Source organism: Mytilus californianus, unplaced genomic scaffold, assembly GCF_021869535.1.
Source record: "Mytilus californianus isolate M0D057914Y unplaced genomic scaffold, xbMytCali1.0.p SCAF_1, whole genome shotgun sequence".
Classification (NCBI taxonomy): Eukaryota; Metazoa; Mollusca; class Bivalvia; order Mytilida; family Mytilidae; genus Mytilus; species Mytilus californianus.
Window position 1 is genome coordinate 28,948,093 of NW_026262581.1, and position 23,381 is coordinate 28,971,473.

Consider the following 23,381-nt stretch of genomic DNA (forward strand, 5'->3'; position numbering starts at 1 on the left):
ACGATGTTTGTCAATTTTATCATACTACGTACATTTACACCCTGTTCAACCTGGATAACACCATGTACAATATCTAATGGGTACACATTACTATATAAATTGCTTGAAAACCACGTTGTTCAACTGTAGAAATGCATCATAGGAGTTAGACTTTGTCTTGGAACGACGGTTTATATTTACACTTTGAGGCGACCCAAGATTGAAATGCTACCTATAAGTGTAATTGTAATCTTAATCGTAGGCGTATGACAGTTTCCGTAAATGTCTATTATGAAAATATTTGGGGTCAATGGAAAAAGTCCGTTCATGATGATTCTGATTTTTCTATTGGAAAAGCTTGCAAATATAAGCACTATCGTAGGTTCTGGGACAAAGAGCTTGACTTTTTAATTAAAAGCGGAAGAGAAAGTAACCGTCTAAAAAGAATTCACGACAAAACCCGTGACTGTAATAGCGAGACGGGCAAACTTTTGACTAATACGTATAAGCTCAGGAAAGTTAAAGTCCAAGAAGCTATTAAAAAGAAAAAAAAACGCTCTAAAATTGAAACAATTTAATGACAAATGTGTTGATTCCTCCAATAAAGTTAAAGGCTTCTTGGACCTTTTAAAAGGTAAAAATAAAAGTACTGTCCCTTAAGCAAATTATGAACCCAAAGAATAAGTCCGAACTTTTTACGGACGAAAAAGATATAAATGCTGTTTTGAGTAACCATTTTAACTCTTTCGGTAGAGATTTCTCTTTAAAACGTAATATGCAAAATCAGGTCAAGGAAATTCTTTCGAGTGTAGAACAAAATGAAGTTTTTCCTGACTCGCATATCTCAGTAAAAATTGAGAGCAGATAGATAAAATTATAAGAAACCTTCAGTCGCGCAAAGCTAGTGGTATCTGTGAGATTCCCAATTGATTTGTAAAGTTTGGTGGCGATGCCCTTGCGGATTCACTTGTTGATCTCTTCACTGTTTTTACTGACATCGAAGCTGTAGCTGATGATTGGCATCATCAAACCCATACTCAAAGCTGGATCTGTCTTTCATATTGATAACTATAGGGGGATTACTCTAACGTCTAATGTGTACAAGGTATATTCGAATATTTTGGAGGAATCTGTAATGACCTACTTAGAAGAAAATAATATTTTAGGCGAGGTTCAGGGGGCATTTAGAAAAAAATAGAAGAACAGAGGATCATATTGTTACTCTACAAGGTATTTATTTGTTCTATTCGAAAAGCTATAAAATATAAAAAATTTCCAGCTTTTCTAGACCTATCAAAAGCTTTCGACAGAGTCTGGCGTGATGGCTTTTTCTACTTATTGTGGAAAACCGGCATTCTAGGTAAGTATTGGAAACTGCTCAAACCACTTTACAGTAATGTATCAAACAAAGTTTTGTTAGGTGATTTTATAACAGGTTTCTTTGATCAAGAATTTGGTCTATGTTATGTCTTGTCTCCGGCTCCCTTTTTCTGTTCTAATGAATGACCTCGTAAGTATGTTCGAAGTCAGCAATTTTGGTGCCGAACTATCCCCACAACTAGTGAATTGTCTTTTATTTGCTGATGATGTAGTCCTTATCGGGAAGTCCGAGGAGGAACTACATCGTGTGCTTGATATTACAACTACTTTTGCTTCAAAGTGGAGTCTAAAATTTAACCAAAACAAATTCAAGGTTATGATAATACATGTAGGTAAGCGTTTAGATAACGATAAGAAATGGCAATTAGGTAATCTGCTCCTTGATGAAACCAATGAATACAAATATCTCGGAGTTTATTTTACCCGTTCATTGACATTTGCCTACCATATTAATTGTTACTTAAACAATAACTTCGAACGCAAGCTAAATTATATGACTAAGTTGCTGAATGAGCACTTATCTTTCAATCGTTTATCCTTTGGAGATGCCCTCAGGAACTCGGTAATACGACCATCTATCGCACACGGTTGTGCTGTATGGCTGCCGTCGTCAGCTTCAAGCAAACAAATTCTTGAAACTTGGCAATATAAATTGGCGAAATTTATTTTCAGTACTAATATGAATATCCCTAAGTCGGCTTTTTTTGTAGATTAATGTTGAGAACCAATAAATGATTTCCTTGATAGACAAAGGGTGTCTTATTTTGCTTGAATTCATGACCTAAATAAGAATAGATTATGTCGAATTATATTTGACGAGCTAAAGGGCTTAACGCTGCATCGAGGATGGGACTATCCACAGTATATAGAAAAAAATTTCAATACGGTTGGTCTTGATAATTTTTACAATTCAAATGTTGGCCTGAATATTTTCAAACAGTTTTTAGGAAAGTTTGTTCTTAAAAGAGAATTTCAAGTTATAAGAAACAAAAGCAGTCTAAATGCGTTCTCTAAATTTAACCTTGCGCCTGGTAGACAGCCTTATTTGTCAAACTTGCTCGATTTTAAGTCTACACTGTTTAAATTGTTAGCACGAACAAACTGTTTACCCATGAATCAAGTCTTGTATAGAATGAATATGAGCGAGACTCCCATTTGTCAAATGTGTTAATGTAAATATGAGGAGTCCTTGGAACACTTCGTTCTCGAATATTGTGAATATACCCTTATACGAAATAAGTATTTTGCCGATATAAATGAGTATAACTGCTCAAAGAACTTTTGAGTTAATGTCCAAAAACTGGAAAATCCCCCATGTTTATGAATAAAATCCCATAACTCAGAAACGTAATATATAAAATGTATAAAAATAGAAAGGAAGCTTAAGGCCATAGACATGAACAATTCACCAAGGTTTCATGAAAACTGCTCAAAGCATTTTTGAGTTATTGTCCGAAAACTGGAAAATCCCCTTTATTCATAAATAAAACCCCATACCTCGGAAACGTAAAATCTAAAATTTAAAAATATCAAAAGGGAACTAATTTCAATAGATATCAACAATTCACCAAAGTTTCATGCAAATTGGTTAAAGCGTTTTTGAGTTATTGTTCGGCATGTTGACGACGGACGGACGGACGGACGGAAGGATAACGGTATACCATAATATGTCCAATAAACGGGCGTATAGAAATAGTAAATATAATGTAAAATCTCATCGTTCATTATATGTATTGCAAAGTAAACGGGTTTTTATATGTGAACTGATATTCCGTTCTTATTATTGTCTCATGGAATTTTACTCGGTAGCTCAACCGTTTACGTTACTGATAGAGAAGGTTCGGCCTGTCCTTTCGCTCCAGGTCTGCGGACAGCATACTGAGAATACTAAGATCAAACACAAAACAACAATTGCCAGATGTCAGAAACCTAGAAATGCAAGAGGTGACGATTGTGCCAAGCAATGTATTCGTTCGTATAACAAATAATCAAGATCAATAAAACAGTTTCATATTCCATAGACAAAGACAATACAGTAATGCACAAATATCGCGGTATCTCCTTATGAAATGTAATCCTTGAATATTCAATACATTTTCGAACCTCATCTTCTAGGACAAAACGGGGCAAAAACTAATGCATTCGCAGTGAAAAAAAAACATGATAAATTACCAAGTAAAATGAAAGTGTTTTGGCCTTAGTGCTATACAATTGAATAAAATAAATAATTTCACACACAAGAATCTCAGACGTAACCGATTACTGAAAATATCAAGAATTATACACTAGTCTTTCTTAACAAAAACTAACTTCAATCAATCAATGACGTAACAAATTTTGACCTTCGAGATAAAATGAATATATACCCAGTGGTTCTCGTCAACATTGTTAGACTAGAACATGAACTTCGTAAGTCCATGTACCAGTGACAAAAGTCAGTTCAATAAAAAAAAAAACATTGCATTATATCAATTCCGTTTAATTCTTGGTCCAACCAGAGCAATGTCTGAAACACATTATTCAGTAGCATTTACCATTTAAGACTTTAAAAAAAAAACATGCGATAATACAAAATTCACTTCTAGAGTAAGACTTGAACTATCCGAAAATTGACGACCGTTTCTCTGATATATCTATCGGATTCACCATGATCTTTTTTTTAATATCGCAACCCAAAATGAACCTCATCTCTTTATAAACCCGAAATCATATACTAGTAGGTTGCACTTTGTAAATACAGCTGTTTCGCAAATCACGCCTCTTTTCGGGAGATATATAATATTCATAGATATTTTGTTTTGTTTACCTACTGGTTCCCAGATATGATCGCTATTTTTCATCTCGTGGAGACATAACTTGGGAATGTTACCAGTATAAATACACATGAATAGCGATGAAATTGAATTCTGAGGAAGACCCAAAGTGAAGAGAGGGGTAGTACAGAATTTTAGTATAAGTTTTAAACTCTTACAAGTTCGGGACCAGTGGCGGATCCAGAACTTTTCATAAGGGGGGGCCCGCTGACTGACCTAAGGGGGGGGGCTCCGCTCCAGTCATGCTTCAGTGATTCCCTATGTAATCAACCAAATTTTTCCCACGAAAGGGGCGCCTGGGCCCCCCAGGGCCCCCCTGGATCCGCCTATGGGGACATATAGATGTTGAAAATATGCAGCACAGCCCTATATTTTGACCTTTGAAAAAAATAGTAGTACATATGAACTTTCCATTCTAGGATATAGTTTTTTACGAAACTTCATAGTAAAAGTGGTACAGTTTTAGCTGTAAAAGGAGTTCCTATGGGAAATTGCATTGTCTATATTTACAGAAGTGCAACCTAAAATATCTGGCTAGTATACAATTCTTTCTATTTTTTGGGGAATTATGAATTTAGAAATGTTTGACTCCAGTCAATTGTAAAGAAATAATTATTTAAGTCAAAAAATGAAACTGAAAAAATTAATTAAAACTTCAACTTACCAAGGGTCAGTAACACGAAACTTCTCTTAAAGTCATAGTTTAAAATAACACAAAGAGTGCGCTAAGAATTTTTTAAGAGTGTAATCAGAACCATTATTTCCTCGCCCTTTTCTTTTTGTTCACATCGGGTATGAGAATACCCTTCAGGCGGTCTTATTTTAAGCACACTTACTAACTTTCCGTCCTGTCCGTCAACGTTTTTCTCTCTTTGATTTAGTCATTGCCAAATAAAAATCTTTCGTGCGTTTTGAAGTAACAGGCTTTTTTGCTGACATAGTCTGCTAAATTTTTGATCCTGATAAAGTAAATAACGTGGGAAATTTAGGAGAGAAAAAAATATGATGGCTCAGTGCAAAAACCATACATTTTCATTGGTTATCTATGATCTATGAATAAATGAAAGATTTCATTCACATTTTCGAAACCCCGAACGACGATGTTTTATACTTTTTTGGGGAAATTTGAGGATCTTTGAAAAATAAAAAGATGTGGTATGATTGCCAATGGGACAATTGTCTACCAAAGACTACATGACGTATAATTTAACAACTATAGGTCTCCGTACGGCCTTCATCAAAAAACAAAACCCATACCACATAGTAAGCTAGATTTGGCCCCGTAATGAAAAATGTAAATCAATTCAAACGAGAAAACTAAAGGCCTGATTTATGAACAAAATAATAAATGAAAAACAGATATGATATACAGCAACAAACGAAAACCATTGAATAACAAGCTCCTGACTTGGGACAGTGTATATAAGATAATATTCTATAATTTTAGGGGAAATTTGATGATCAGTATATATAAGACAGTGCTTTAAAGTTATGGGGGGAAATTTGAGGATTAGTATATATAAGATAGTGTTTTTAAGTCTTCAAGGGAAATTTGAGGATCAGTATATATAAGGCAGTTGGTAGAAATGTACATTATAAAAATTTCCTTAATGTTTTAGTGTCTGACTGGGTCTCTTTTTGGGGAGTATCAGGGGAAAATGAGGCTCGACATTATAATGGGGGTTAAAAATTGAAAAAAAAAAATTCTTTTCTAAATGAAATCTTTCTTTTATTCAAAACAAACACATAGTACAAAATAAAAGGTACCTGTAAAGTGCGAAACGAAATAGAAACGGAACGGAACAAAACAAAACGAAACGAAACGAAATAGCGCAAAACGAAACGAAATACAGCAAAACGAAACAAAATGAAACGAAATAAATATTTGTTTACAATTTCAACTTAAATGTCCCCGCTCAATGTCTTTATTTGTACCAATATAGGGAAAGACAGTGTGAACTGATGTATATGGGTCCGAAAAATGGGATTATCGGGATATGATTGAATGGTTAGAATGTTTTTTCTGTGGATTGTTTTTGTGTGAGCAGGTTTACTTTCAGCTAATATTTACATGTAAAGAAAATTACACTTCGTAATGTTGGTTTATTTGTTGTCGTGAACATGAAATATTTGCTCCCGGCCTGACGTTAAGCCGCGATTCACCCAAATCGATCGAAAGCATTAATAATAAATCATTGTTTTCGCTTTATTTCGCTGTCAGGTCTAGGTATGAATGTGTAAACCTAGGTTGGTTACGAGTGATCATGGTTGTCTTCTCAGGTGAACTGGGAGGGTTGGGGGATAACTTTTGTTTGTTTATGTGAGGAAAATTCTGGGCATTTTTGTGAGTTTCAAGAAATTTCGGGTTGGCATTGGTCTTTTGGGTCTGCAATGGTCTTGAAAGCTGATTTTTGGTAGCCTTTTTGTCAGAATGTCAGATTCCGGGTACGTGTTTTGTAATTCTATGCAAATTCCCTTTTGTCACATGTTTGTCTAGTAAGTAAAATTTTATTGGATGTATGTCAATTTAAATTCGAATAATTTAGGGTATGATCTGTTCATTTTCTTGATACTTGATTAATGGTCTCTTAAATTAAATATGCAAATGCTGGATAATTTCTGATCTTTTTAGTGAACTCAATCGGATTATTTCGGGTCGGGTTTTACAATTCCAATCAATTAAGGATTGGAGTACGCCATGGATGCTATCCTCAGTGAGATCAACTTCTCCACTATGCACGCGATAATAAGCAGAAATTGCTAAAATTCCGAAAAATAAAGCCCATTGAAGTGGAATTTATCTTGGGTTTAAATCTCCTTTCCTCCGCCGAGTGTGCGTATACTTAGTATTCTTACTGTATATAGCTATAGTACAGTCTGCTGGTGAAGAAAAGTGCGGTTTAGGAACATTTGAGTAGCCATTTAACGGCATACTTTTCTTTGCTCTTAAAAATGGTTACATTTCAATGAAATTTCATGTTGCGTTTCTGTCATATATGATATACAGCATTTAGCAACGTGTCGACCACACTAACATTCTTTTCAGTGATATTTTTGAATAAGGCAATAACGAGCAGGCCATCTATTATACATATTTCATAGTTGATACAACCTCGGAGTTAAGTAAGATAGTAACTTTATAAGTGGTTGTTTCTTTTTTTTTTTTGGCACAGACTGCTTAATACGAATACAACTTTGTAGAGAAGATAGATGAACCAGATAAGTTTTATGAGAATTCTTCAGATCTGAAAACAACAATGATGCATGTAAACATACGTGATACACTGTAAAAATTGTGCTTAGAATTTAAACGTGTTGCAAGACTTATGTGCTAAGGAAAGTGTTTAATTTCTAAACATAAAAAAATAAACATGTTTTGGCTCTCAGCACTTCGCAATAAACGTGTTGCTGTGCTAAACATGTTTAGCTACTTTGTCAAGTATATGAAGCTACACGTGTTTTAATTCTAAGCACTTTTAATATTTAGACACTTTCCTAAACACGTTTAGAATTACAACATTAGGCCAAAGACGGCATTCATATCACGTGATAATTTTTGAGCGGGAAGAAGAAACAAAGAACCCGAAGTCAAAGGCCACACTGACCGTAACTTGACTGTTTCAGAAAGGTAAGGAGTTATTATTATACTGTCTTTTATTTTGTACTGCAAATTTTAAATGATTATTGACAATTACAAGCATTATTTACAAGTACACTACCGTATAGTCAATACAGGAGAAAAAGGGGGGTGGGGGTTCTATCTCACGAAACAAGTGCTTGTAGGAGCTTTAAGTGTTTAAACTATTTTGTGTAAAGATATTAAGAGTTGTTTAATGTTCTATCATGCAAGTGTTCACTTATTTTTAATTTATGTGCTTGGAAAAGGAGTTTGTGAGGATCATTTTCGTTCGGTACTCCTCGGCAGATTATACTAATGTAACACGAAGGGTAGCACAATCTGCCGAGGCTTACCAGGATGTGGTCACGTGCATCATTTGCAAATCCGGTGTCATTTCAAGTTCATCGTTTTCGTAAGCACTTCCGAGATGAAGAATCAACACCTTTCTTCAAAATAAATAGAATGATGCTTGTTTAATGCAATATCTAGAAGAGGTTTTGCTATTCCTATAATTTTATATACATGTATTGTTTTATTCTAGATTGATGAGAGAAGTGAAGAGAAAATCATCATCTGTCTTGATATGCTACAAGAGGAGATGAGTGGCAAATCTGTTGCCAGGTAAGAATCAGAAGTGTATTTGATTTTTAAAATGCCAATATATATTTGAACAAAAGAATAACATTAAGCATGAAAAGAAGTTAAATATTAAAAAAATATATCAATTGATTCATCAGTAAATGTATGCTTTTTTACCACCTTGGTTTTTACGTTGTTATCTGGATCTTAAATCATGCTTTTACTTTTTGGTGCTGTAGTTCATATAATTATATTTTAATAGTAATTCTACTTAGTTGCTTATCATTTTTTTTTCTATATTTCAGGCCAGTGACCAGCAGTTGGGTACTAAGAAAGGAGAAGCTCCATGACTTATTGTACAAGTAGAAGTAGGAGTGGTCATTGGCACTATTATGTACATGTACCTTGTTATGAATTTATGTTTGATTGTTCAATGATTAACTGGAAATAAATGATAACATAAATTCTTTTGTTTTATTTGTTGTAATTTTGTTTTTTAAAGCTAGATTTAGTATTATGATAATTTCATTTCAAAAAATTCTAGAACATGACATTTACTACTTTACAAATATTTGAAATGAAGAAAAAATGCAATAGTCAAATGACGTGAATTGAAGTAAAGAAACACTCATTAAGATTGAAAAGGTATTGGTCACATCCAATTTGATATGGAAATTCCATTTTCTTAATTTGATGCATTGGCTGTTTTTGTGATGGTATGAAAACCTGTTTTATTGAGAGCTATAAAGTAATAAACGTTTGACATTCTAGCCTTCCGGAAAATTAGTTACATTTAGGCATAATGAAGTAACGGCTTCTCACACTAAAATGATTAACATGTTTACATTCAAAACACTTCACAGCTAAATATGTTTCCAGACAAAACACTTCATAGCTAAACATGTTTCCAGATAAAACACTTTACAGCTAAACATGTTTCAAGATAATACACTTCACAGCTAAACATGTTTACAGTCTAAACACTTTTCAGCAAAACATGTTTCTAGTCTAAACACTTTACTTTCGCGGATATATTTGTTATGCAATGCTTTTTGAACTGTTGTATTTCCTGTCTATTTGTATAACGATTTCAACATTGGTACGGATATTTCATTGTGTTCTAGTAATATGCAATTTAATATGCATGTCCTATACCGAAAAATCAAAGTTCATTGCTTCCTACAGTGGACAATTTACTATCCATGTCCGTATATTGAAAAAAATCCTAGAATTTAGACATGGATAGTAAATTGCACATTGCTAGGAAATAATGAACTAGTATTTTCCGTTTACGGACATGGATTCACCATTTATCTTTTAAACAAACATCAAGTATAATTAATTCGGAGGATGAAAATTACTGACCCATTGATATTTGACCTCAGTGAAATTCAGTGTATGCCATTAAAGGGGCACTAGCTACGAGATATACAAAAAATCTGAAAGTATGATTTTTTTTGTTCAATCATTAATGGAAGTGAAATAGTGAAATAATAATTGGCTTTTAGCAGCCGGTATGGTTCAATTTTGTTAAATTAAGCTAAGAAACATTGAGGATGCATTATTCACTTGCAAGTGAATAATTCGACCTCATTGAATCCGTATTCATGTGAACTTCAATTTAACCCTTTAGCTAGAGATGGATAACGCATGCATTGTGCGTGTTCGGATATTTAAAGGAACAGAATGTCAACATTGAAAGTAAAACAAAGGTAAATCATAGGAACAGAATGTCAACATTGAAAGTGAAACAAAGGTAAATCATAGGAACAGAATGTCAACATTGAAAGTGAAACAAAGGTAAATCATTTGATTGACTGATTCGATCCACAAAAAATCATTCTTATACATGTAAAAACGATCATTAACATATATTTTTAATCTATAATATGAAATTAAACAGACCTAGAAAATTCCAATTCCACGAGTTCGATTTCTATTTATATCTATATTAATGTTTATATCGCTTTGATGACCATCGGAGGTCTTTGGAGGTCAACTCGATAATTAATTAGATGGCGTCAAGACTAAAATACACACGAAACGAAGCTACATATTATCGAGCCCATGTCCTGTAAATTGTTTATTTTAGACTTTTTATAATTTGGATAAATGTTTTACATGCTTATAAATCAAATATGAGAATTTGAGTCAAATCGGTGAACATGAATTTGACAGCTAGTGCCCCTTTGATATAATTTAAATATAAAAGGGGACCCAATCCAGCGGCACGTCTGTGTATGCCTTCATTTAGTCATAGAATCCCAAATCAAGATTGAGACCCACGTGCGTGTCCTCAATATCCCAGATCTGAAATACAGTCCCATTTATATTATTTATCTCAGGTGTACCACCCCTTTTTCTTTCTAGGGTAATATTTTACCGCAAAAACTTTTATCATTCAAAACGACGTGTGAAAACTTAACAATTAGGCAGTAAGCACCGGTAAGTACGACCCTCCCTGAAAATAAACGTTCGTCCCTCTGCCGGTTTCATTTGATTTGTTCCAACTAAAACAAAGAAATTCAGATGCATGCAAACTTTGAAACACAAAAACATACTGTTTTATAAGAAATTTGGCAGAGATTTAAGTTAGAATTATAAAATAAATATTTATTTCGTTTTATTTCGTTTTCTTTTGCTGCTTTTCGTTTCGTTTTGCGCTATTTCGTTTCGTTTTGTTTTGTTCCGTTCCGTTTCTATTTCATTTCGAACTTTACAGGTACCCCAAAATAAACTATTACAGATTCAAATTTCCGTGGTCATAGAACAAATGTCTTGAAAAGCGAACCTGATTTCTTCGTCTGTTAATTATTCATCCTATTTAAAACAAGCGCCATTTTCATTCAAAGATTAGTTTAGGGGTGGGTAGAACCACACGTTACATTAAAACGTGTTAAGAAAGAATCGCTCGTAAATGCTTAGGTTGATGCAAAGTGTTTTTAATAAAGATCAAGAAAAATTAAGATGTTTTCGAGTTACCCGAATTGATAGGTTTGTGATAAGGGGATGCAAAGAACTAAATCCGTAAGAAATTTGAATGTCTTAATCATTCTAAAATTGATATAAGATTGCTTCTTGTTACCGGCCCCTGTAGGAAAGTTTTCCCAAATCTAATGAAATATTGTCCAGACGAGGTTTTAATATCAAAGTCTGGACATCGAGTCTCTAGCACGAGAAAAACGACCCCGGCGAAAACTGAAAGAACACACATAGTTAGATATTATAACTAAAAATAGAAACGGGGTATTTACACGACTCATTAACGTTACAGTATGTCCTGATAGGAAAAAGGCGTTATATTTATTAGATTTACAGGTGACCGTGTTCTATTTTTACCTCGATTGTCGTCATACTTAAGGGAGATTTTAACAGGTCGGGAACACTACCTTATATGAATATGCATAAATAAGCATACTTATGTCCTCGAAAATGTAATTGTTTATAATTAAATATTTACGTATCACGATTTTGGGTTTTTGACCAATCCAATAAATGAGTAACAATGCATGATGGACTACTACGTGTTTACGACTAACCGAGCGAGAATTATAGATTATCGTTGGTCATGTCAACGAGATTGATTTTCTAGCTTGAGCCGGTACGGCGAAAGTTGGAAAAGTAATGAGTTGAGATGACCAATGATGATCTGTTTATTGCTATTTTACCTATGACGACGTTGTTAATTTCATTGACAAAGGCAAGTGCGCCCTTAGTTTCTAGCGATAATTTTTCATATCACTCTACTGTGCTGCGAAAGGAAATTATCAGTCAGTAAGATCAAAGGAAAATTTCGTAAAGTAGCGATAACACGTGTTATTAACTGAAATAAAACACATTTTTTTCACGAATTGAGGGATAAACAATTTCGCAAAGTTTTTCATTTTTTGTATCCACATTTATAGTCCGTGATATAAAGTATTCGTTCCTTGCTCAGATTGACGAATTGTTGTTTCTATGCGAAGAAACGAGTGTTTGTAAAAAAGGAGAAGACTTAGAGAGTGTCAAATATCTGTTGGGGTCACTGAAATGTCCCAGTTTTTCAAAAAATGGTGCAATGTTATTGTACCTTCTTTTATGATTAAAAAAGTCATTTAAATCGAGGAAGGGTATGTATTTATCACTTTGTCTCTAAAAAAAAACAAACACAAATACCTTCAGAAAGATTGGATTTCCATTATCTTGAAAGGGATATTTCCAATAGAATTCTGTGTAATATTTTTTATATTTAGAATTTCATTCACATGAACAACTTGCAAACCAAATCTTTTTGTGAATTAAATTTTAATTTTTGCACATTTTTCCACGTTTCCCGATAATCAAGGATGTATGTGACCAGGTTGGCCGAAGCTGGATTTCATTATAATACCAGAACAGGAGATGACGTAGTTTGTCGCAGTTGTGGTGCTATACACAATAATTGGAGTAGTAAAAATTACCTTTTGATATTCATTTATAAACTTAGTTCTCCTGGTTGTTCATTTCTGTTAGATATTATTAAAAAGCGAAAGGAAATTCAGATGACAGGTGCGAGTGCAAGCGATATAGTTAAACTAGATAATAATCAATTATAATCAAATAATATAACTGTATAAATGTTGGGGCTAGGAAGGAATAAGATACTAATAACCCATCAGTTCAGGCGCTACAAATAGACGGAACAAATCGTAACAAAATATTTGATGAGGTTCGTACTGCTCAAACTTAATTTTTCAGTGTTATTTGGGGGGATTTTCAATTGGTTCGCCTATTTGTTTTCGTCATAATGTTCTCTTTCTTTGATTTATATTAATTGTTTGCCCCCCCCCCTTTTTTTTTAAATTTCTATTATTTTGCATGCAGCAAAACCATGCGAAAATGAATAAAGAAAACAAAATGAGATATTGGATTGGGAACGTGACATATTGAGAAATCAAAGTAAAGTACATAAGACTAAGTATATTTAGAGTTCAGAAATAGATTCATATTTCCCAGCTATATAATCCGAACTCTGATAACAATTGTGATCTGATATCACCCGCACGGAAAATGCATGTTTCCTTGCACAATAGGTCAATGTAGTGCTTTTATTGTTTTGAGTTACAATCCGGATAGCGACTTCACATTATATTTTTCGGGATATATATGTTGTTTGAATATCATATCATGGCATTCGATTTTTTTAGAGAAAAACATTTGCAAAATAGAGAGTACTTACATTTGTAAATTTTATTATAATATGCCTATCGTACGTGATATATTCAGCATCCACTTTGTTTTGCCATTTTGGAAAATTGCTGTGCATTAGAGACAGTTTTTAAAGAGTTTTACAATTTTTTGATTAATATAAAGCAACATTATAACAAATGTTATTATTGGAGCATGTATTTCATCAGGAATTAAGTATTCGATCACAAAACGGGGGAAGACATTTTTTACTTTAAGATACGTTGTATTTTATAAACCACGCTCAGTCTCCATCAATTTAGTAGTATTCATATATTAGTTTGAGCCTAGAACGGAAACCTGGGGTAAAGAATCAACGAGAAACAACACAACGACAAAAAAAAATTACAAAAACACATCTCGAGTCTAAGACAATAGACAAGAGTCTGAATACGGTCTTAAGCAATAGACACGAGTCAGATTACGGTCTTAAGCAATAGACAAGAGTCTGAATATGTGTTTCTCGTTTTTTATATAGATTAGACCGTTGTTTTTCCTGTTTGAATGGTTTTACACTAGTCATTTTGGGGGTCCTTTATAGCTTGCTGTTCGGTGTGAGCCAAGACTCCGTGTTGAAGGCCGTACTTTGACCTATAATGGTTTACTTTTACAAAATTGTGACTTGGATGGAGAGTTGTCTCATTGGCACTCATACCACATCTTCTTATATCTAATTAAGCAATAGACAAAAGTCAGAATACAGTCTTAAGTTATAGACACGAGTCAGACTAAGATCTTAAACAATAGACAAGAGTCAGACTAAGATTTTAAATATAAATGATAGACAAGAGTCAGACTAGGGTCTTAAGCAATAGACACGAGTAAGAATACAGTCTTAAACAATAGATAAGAGTCAGACTAAGGTCTTAAATATAAATGATAGAAAAGAGTCAGAATACGGTCTTAAGCAATAGACAACAGTCAGAATACGGTCTTAAGCAATAAACAAGAGTCAGAATACGGTCTTAAAAAATAGACAAGAGTCAGAATACGGTACGTTTTAAACAACAGACACGAGTTGGAATACGGTCTCAAGTATAAATGATAGACAAGAGTCAGAAAACGGTCTTACATGTAAGCAATAGACAAGAGTCAGAATACGGTCTTAAACAACAGACACAAGTCGGAATACGGTCTTATGTATAAATGATAGACAAGAGTCAGAAAACGGTCTTAAGCAATAGAAACGAGTCCGAATACGGTCTTAACCAATAAATAAGAGTCAGACTAGGGTCTTAAGTATAAATGATAGACAAGAGTCATAATACGGTCTTAAACAATAAACAAGAGTCACTACATGTCAATCTTTATCTAAATCGTCTTGATTCTTGAAATATGTTAATATATTTTGACAAACTTGATTATAATTTATGTTATATGTAATTACTATGTTTTACACGTTCTATTTTTTTCAGCACTTAAATCAGATGCTTTGTTACATAATTCCGCTACACGAAATATGTCGACAAATAATAATACCAGTAAGTATTTTCTACTTGAACATGAATGAATATTGATGTATTGTAGAATTGTTATATGCTCCATAATTTTACCAGTCAGAAATGTCTTAATGTAAATAATGAAATGACAGGTTATTATTTTTGCACTCAACTGTTTAGTAGAAGGTCTTGTAGTAGCTTGCTATAGCACGACCACCAACGATTTAACTTTTCATCATTTTTGTTTAATGAAAGAAGCGGTTAATTACCTGACGATCATCAGCGATACTCTCTTTTAGAAAATATATGAATATATAATGTGCGCATTCTGGTTAAAAATCATGGGAAAACTGACATGATCTACTGTGTTTCAGTACTTGTTTACATTTGGATAATTTAGTTATTTAATATATTATCTTTATTGCATGCTGTTTTGAATTATCTTCAAACTATTTATTACTTGATGAATAATTTTATTTTATTAAAATTCACGTCTTTTATTCTTTTGAAATGATGGCAAAACTTTACTCAAGCTTTACGATTTCATGAAAACCATGAAAAAAATGAATAATTCTATCACGGAGAAATTGATAAGCATGATACATGTGTATCACTAAAGATTGAAAATAAATACAGAAAACACATTTTAAAATTTTAAACACATTGTTATTGTTGGCTTTTGTTTTTGTAGACACCAATGGAAGTAGGTTCTTAATATTGAAGATACCGTAACGGGCCACTAGTCTTAATTCCATTTAATATTTTATTAAGATAATCAGAAAGATAAATTCGTTACACAGTGTGCTAGTGCACGACCTAATACGATATATTTGCTCTCACTCCATATGAAATTTACTGACCCCGTACATAGCTTGTATAAGGTCACTTGCACACAGTGTAACTAATAATATACGAGAAAAAAGATTTATTTTTTCTATTTTTTCACAGGCTCTGTACAAATAGCATTAGATACACCACAAGACAACTCAAGTTTGAATGTAACTATTAATATTGGTTCACGTCCTAACGTAGGAAATCAACAAACTCCTACATGTAGATTCACATGGACGTCCTCCGATGCCGGCGATCCACGAAATATTGACATTGAGCTTGCCCAATATTATAATGAAAAGTTTGGAAAACAAGACACAAACGAATGGTTAGTATATTATATTTTTGTGAAATAACCGGTGCATGTTTCCTTTGAAGTAGAATTTACTGGCAATGAGATGCAATGCCTTATAACACAAGAGGTGGGAGCCTAGTTGAAAACACCAGTGTACAAGACTAGCTATATATCCTGTTACTCTACAGAACGAACATTACCCAACTAATACTGATTATTACTTAAGTGTGGAAGATCATGATATATTAAGTCGTAATGGATTTTGATCTCACTTTTAGTAACTGCGAGTACTTTTAAATCGGTACTTTGTGACATTTTAATATAGATATAAGGAGATGTGGTTGATTGCCATTGAGACAACTATCCACCAGAGTTCATATTACATGGATGACTTGATGTCACCGTACGGGCTTCAAAAACAATGCACATGCCAGTCTTACACAGATTCCTTTCCTTTCCTCTTAGTGAATTTTTTAATTCACGCTTCCAGTTTGTTCGTATATTTTTTTAACATTCTATTGCAAATTATATTTCAGAGTGAAGATTGTCGTCGTAGAGTGTGGCCTTATCCTACGAACACATTCGATACATATCAAATATTTTACACTAGACGTTAACCAATCAACAATCATATATAATATATCAAAGACATGATTTTAACTGTTGTTTTTTATTACTCTCCGTGATTGATTAATTGTTGCTTTCAAGTTTTATCTGTACTTCTTTTAAACTTCTATAGTTATGACAGAATTCACGCGTATTTGTTTATCTATATTGCATACTGCAGGGGTTTTTTTTTTGCTATGAAGACTGTCACATATTGAAATAGTGTGTACTTATTAAAACTTAATTGAAGGACATTCACAATGATTCGCCTTTTTAATTATACAAAATACGTGATATCTGTATTTAGATTTGTTTGCATTTGTGTTTTTGGATTGGTGGCTCAATTACATAATATACTCTACATTTTCTTTTATTCATACCATTCGGCATGTGATGTTGTACGCTTATACACATACTGTATTTATACTTTCTTTCTATCCACAAAGAATTTTGCTGATCTAATCGGCCATGACGCTATCTACATGTATTAGCTGATGTCCGCAAATTGTCAAAAATATCTTAAGGACAATAACAGCAATGGCTCCGCAGATATGCAACTATATCCACCAATACAGGATCATACAAAACTTAAATACATAGCGATTCATATATCTGTACTGTCAGCAGAAGTAAAGTTTCATTTTGATTACAGTAAAATTGTATAAGCAATTTTGATTTAATTATAAAGCAATTTATTGTAAAACATTTTAGAAATTGAAACCACATTTTGGGAATTTCTATTAATCTACTAGTTAAAAATATTTTTCTCTAGAACCGTAAATATAAATTGACACTTTTTTTTTTAGTTTATTTTCAAATCAGCCGATCGTTAATTATTGTAATTTACGAATATAAACCACAAAACAACATTATAATCTTGATTCAAAAATATGAATATTAATCAAACATATTGATACACATGTATCATTCTAGCCTGTTTATAGTCACCCTAGACAAGAAATATTCAAATTTTGAGTGTTATGAGCAGTTAGGGTTATTTCTCTTTATGTATTACTTTTTTTTTTGCGTGAAACCCCTGAGGGGTTCACGCTTATATATTGGCGAGTTTTGGCAGTGTCTTTGGGCCACTCGATATCCTCGGAATCAAGATTCTCGGAAGGTCTCGAAAATTTACGATCATTTATACAGGTAGTTATTTATGTCTTTGATACGGTCCCTCTATGGATAGGCTACCACATGACATTGTATATTTCAACAATCAAAGTTCATTTGTAGATTGGAAAGTAAAACAATAAAAACTAGGTTTCATTCAAAAAATCATTTATATGTTAAAACCTATTTGCCTTTTGACAAAACCTATGTGTGTTAAATAATTTGAATGTTTATTAAAAATCAAGTATTATGAAAATCCAATTATATATTTCATGCTTTGAGACGGTCCGTCTACGCGTTGTGTGTGTAGTACCAGAGACATATATACACATGTGTATATATGTCTTTGGTAGTATTGAATCCACGGGGAATAGTTTATTGATATATAATGACCCAGAACTAACTGATTATTTCTGAACGTTTATCATTTGATATTTTGTATCTCAATCATAGCATGAGAAAATGTTGGAAAGCATGGAGAAAATTAAGAAAACGATATTTCTGTTAAAAATATTTATGTTAGATCGGATAAACAGTGGTCGGAAAGCAGAAAGATAATCAAACAAAAGGTTTTTTCTGTTAAAAAATATCTAATTTCATTAATAGATACTACCAGACTAAGAAAATAATCATTGTAAAGTTAAAACTGAGACTGACTTTATTCTTAATAGAATACAATTGAAATCTGTGTATAAATTTATACGTGCATTATGTCTCATAGGTTAGAACAGTCATTACATTTATGAAAATTATATGTAATGTATGAGCACCAATGAGCAGGGATGCGTACCCAAAGTTAGCTAAATATTTAAATTCTAAACGGCCGTGAATGAAAAAAAAATACTTGCTTGGTTTCAATTAATTCACACGGATTTTAAATCCTTGCATCTCACAAAAAAACGTATTTAATATTTTACAATAATCATAACAAAATTTAATTACAATCATAATGTTGATTATTTATACTGTTTAAGTACAGTCAAACCTGAGTAAACTGGACCCTGAATAAACCGGTTTCCTGTCCATTCCGGCCGAAAATAAAGTCCCATTTTGTTTCCTTCAAAGTCTTTGTTAAAATACCCTTTGTAAACCGGACCCTGTGTATTCCGAATTCCGGTCGAATGATGCAGTTCCAATACTCATAATTACATCAATAATTACCTTTTAAAACCGGTCTGTCTAATTAATTTAAAACGATAACAGTATTGATCGATATGCAATCAAAACATATTTGTTTATACAAGATGGCTTTTCAGGATAATCAATTAGTCAGGTGTTAAACCGTGAACTTCCACGTGGTACAGTAGTGAGCTGTATTATTGAAACACTATAAAAGTGTAAATTAAACTAAAATTTACATCGTGTTTTCGAAATCCTGGGTTCCCTGTTGTGAACACCTAAACCAATGACCTTGATAATGGAGAACACCCGGATGACGACAATCCATGGGTATCGTACATTCTAATGCAATTTTTATGTAACCACTTTTTTCATTGGCTAAAAGTTGCCGTCAAATCCACAGTTGACCAGTCGTAACTAAGGAGGGACCCGCCATTTTGAATTGATTGAATCAACAAATGTTCGATTTCTACAATATAATCGCAAATTAAATAACACCAACCTTAAAATCGCCGTTTTAATGTGATTTCATCCAAATTTGAATCGTAGAGGTAAGGTAATAACCTCAAGTTTGTAACTTTTCATTTGTATGACGTCACGTTTAGCCATAACGTCTTTGTGCAAAAATCATTCATAAAGTTTCGCGGATTTAATTTTTATTTCAAATTTATACATTTTTTCAAGCTCTAACGTATTATTTCTTTTTGTATTGCATTAGAATCGGAATAACAGTACTGTAGTTGAAGAGTTGCCACCTTCAATTTTGATTTGACGGTGGCAACTCTTTAACTACAGTACTGTTATTCCTTTTAAAAAAAACTGCACGACAATGTTTCGATCGTGATGAAATTTTGTTTGATAAAATTCTGGCTTTTTAATCGGATATACCAACGTCAGAAATGAATGATGGAAGTAAAACAAAACTCTCGTGTCACAATTCAAACAACGCGAGGATTCTGATGCAAATGAAAACAAAGAACTCAAAGTGAAAGTGAAACTAACAAGTCGGAGACCGAAGCTACCGAGGTCTATTTGACATATGGGGTTATGTAAAAAAAAATTAAAATATTATTTTTTTGAATTCTAGGAACAACCAGTTTCTTAAATTTCTATATCCAATGAATAAGAAGATTCAAAACAACGATCATGCGAAGTTATTACGTTATTACGTTTTGTATTTATCAGTTAAGGAATAACAGTACTGTAGTTGAAGAGTTGCCACCGTCAGTGGTTGATTTGACGGTCGCGTATGCAGTTTTACTGTCGACGCGTAACGAAGACAGTAACGGAAATTTGCGACCGTCAAATCAAAATTGACGGTGGCAACTCTTCAACTACAGTACTGTTATTCCGATTCTAATGCATTACAAAACAAATAATACGTTAGAGCTTTCAAAAATGTATATATTTGACATACAAAAAAAATTCCGCGAAACTTCATGAATAATTTTGGCGCAAAGACGTCATGGCCAAACGTGACGTCATACAAATGAAAACTAACAAACTTGAGGTTATTACGTTACTTCTACGATTCAAATTCGGATAAAATCACATTAAAACGGCGAATTCGAGGTAGGTGTTGTTTTATTTTCGATAATATTGTAGTAATCGAACATTTGTTAATCCAATCAATTCAAAATGGAGAGTCCCTCCTTAGTTACGCCTGGTCAACTGTGGATTTGACGGTAACTTTTAGCCAATGAAAAAAATTGTTACATAAAAAATGCATTAGAATTTATAATTTACAATTAAGGAATGACTGTAATATTTTTTCTGTCTATGAAGAAATAACACCAAAAATGTGGTGCACACTGAATAACCCGCGTAGCGCGTTATTTTAAAGTGTGCACCACATTTTTTATGTTATTTCGAATAGACAGAAAAAATATTACAGTCATTTCTTATAATTTAATTCTAAATTCTATTTTAAACCGGAGTAAATCATGAAAAAACGTTGATGACGTCACGGTCACATGACAAAATCATGTCTATGAGCTGATAAACAAAACAACGTCAGCCAATCAGAAGACGCGTTACATCCAAAATTAAATTATTCAGACATAACTTTTACATGCATTATATCGGACGTCACAAGTCATTAACTTCCAGTCAAAACGAAAACCTGAATAAACCGGCCCACTTTCCAAACCGGCCCTTTTTCATAGTCCCGCAGCTGGCTGGTTTATACAGGTTTTACTGTATATGTACTTATAAGTCTCTGCTTATATTTTGTATAGCAATATATTCATATAGTGGAATGTTAGACTTTAAAAAGAGATTCATTTGATAAATACAATGTCCATCCGTAAACACTTGACGTTTCATGTGTTTATTGATATCATATTCTAAATTTTGGGAAAAAGGTCACTAACAGGAATGTATGTTTATCATAAAATTTCAATTCTTTTTTTGTTTGTTTGTTTTAAAATTTCAACCTTATAGCATATAAATATTTGTACTATGGTACGGTTTTGAAAATTGTATTTTTATCCAGAGTGTCAGTGCGTATGCTTTCTATTTACTATTTCTTGTGCAAAATACAAAGTTCATGCATAAATATTTATTTCACTCGCCAGTGAATGCGATTTTTCGCTTTTCTCTTCTAAATGCAGGACACGGCAGTAAGAGCTTGACACCTTGCTTTCAAGCACAGTCATCATCACTTGCGGTAGTCTGACTTCTAGCTGTTTCTCTTTTGTTTTCTTTTTTGAGGCACTGTCCTTTTATAAACTTTGACATTTTCGAAATGCTAAGGATTTTCTACCCAAAGAATAGATTACTTAACCTCGTACTTTATTTGGCCTTTTTAACGTTTTTTATTCGAGCGTCACTGATGATTCTTTGCAGACTTAACTGGCGTCTGGCGTACAACAATTCAATCCTTGTATCTTTTTATATCTACTGTACATATCTTTTTATATAAATTGATTCTTTTGAGAGTATGTTCAGGTATTCATAAAACTTCTGAAAATAAGATATTATTTAAAACCAAATTTCCCTGTAGAATATTTGGATTGATTTAAGTAAAATCAGGAAATCCTTAAAATTTGAGATGTTTTATGAGACCAAAATAAGTCTCTATATAAGAGGTCCCAAAGAAGCTGGTGTGTTACTCTCAAGAAAAATATACGAAATTATTGTATGTTGCATGCCACATGGTTTCACTTCACATGGAAATTGGGACTTTAAATTTATCTATACAACATCTACCATGAGTACAAACAGCTTTAATATCGAGTTGGGAATATGAAGGCATCCATGCAGAAAACAAAATATAAAGATATGATAGATAAAATAAATGCATTCATATTATAAAGCAAACTGAGTGCTTAAATTTGTATTGCGATTGTTTTGTGCAATTTTTAATAGACATCCGATTTGTAGAAACTGGGATTGCAAAAGGGTAATGAAAAAATGACGTACATTCCCGAGTAATAAATAAAATGGTCGAGCTTCAAATTGTATATTCAAATAGTAGCTGTATATATATACACTTTTCTATTCACAACTATCCAACATTGCTTTCAACTGACTTATGCAAGATTGTACACAAATTTACATATTTTTAATAAAGATGTTTTAACATCATCATTATCTTCTTCTATTCACGGTCATTTTTTTCAATTCAAAAGCGAACAAAAATTCAGCAACAATCTTTTGGTGACCAGTCAGCAGTCTTAGGTTCACGTATTGCTTTTCTTTTTTTTTAAAAAGCAACTTGTTTCAACATGGATGGTTAATTAAAAGAATTATAAAAATTATCATAAACAGCTAATGGTATTAATACCGGGGATACGAAAGTAGATGGTTTGAAAGAACTGATTCAATTGCATAATATAATTATATTCCTTAATTTACTGTCCCTTTTCGTATTGTGTAATACACTCTCTTTACAGTACGTGTTTCAAACGTACGAAATTATCTGAATAAAAAGGTTCTACCATTTTCTTTTCTTATTATTTTTTTTAAGTAAAGGCAATTGTACTGGCTACATGTGAACCTCTGTCGATTTATATATATATATATTTTTCTTGGTTTCATACCTTTTTCTTTTCTCAAATTCCTCCATTGTAGTTATATTAAATAAAAAAATACAGCAGTCTGAAAAAGTCAAACAGATCATCTGACCAATTTAACTTTTCCTGACCTCAAAAATAGGAAACGAAGTAAAAAATTATTTCATTTAAACAAAGAGCGGTTTTATGCGGGACATGCGTTGTATTCACGAACTTCACTTCTCCCTTTTAGCTAACTGTGTGCCTTTTTCTTCCACGATTCATCCTAATTCAAAATCTTGTTTGTTTTGATGTGTAGGAAGTGGCAGCTTTTAAGTACAACGGATGACTTCTTTTCAAACAGGGAGACAATTGATATTTATCTACATTATGCAAATAAAACATAAA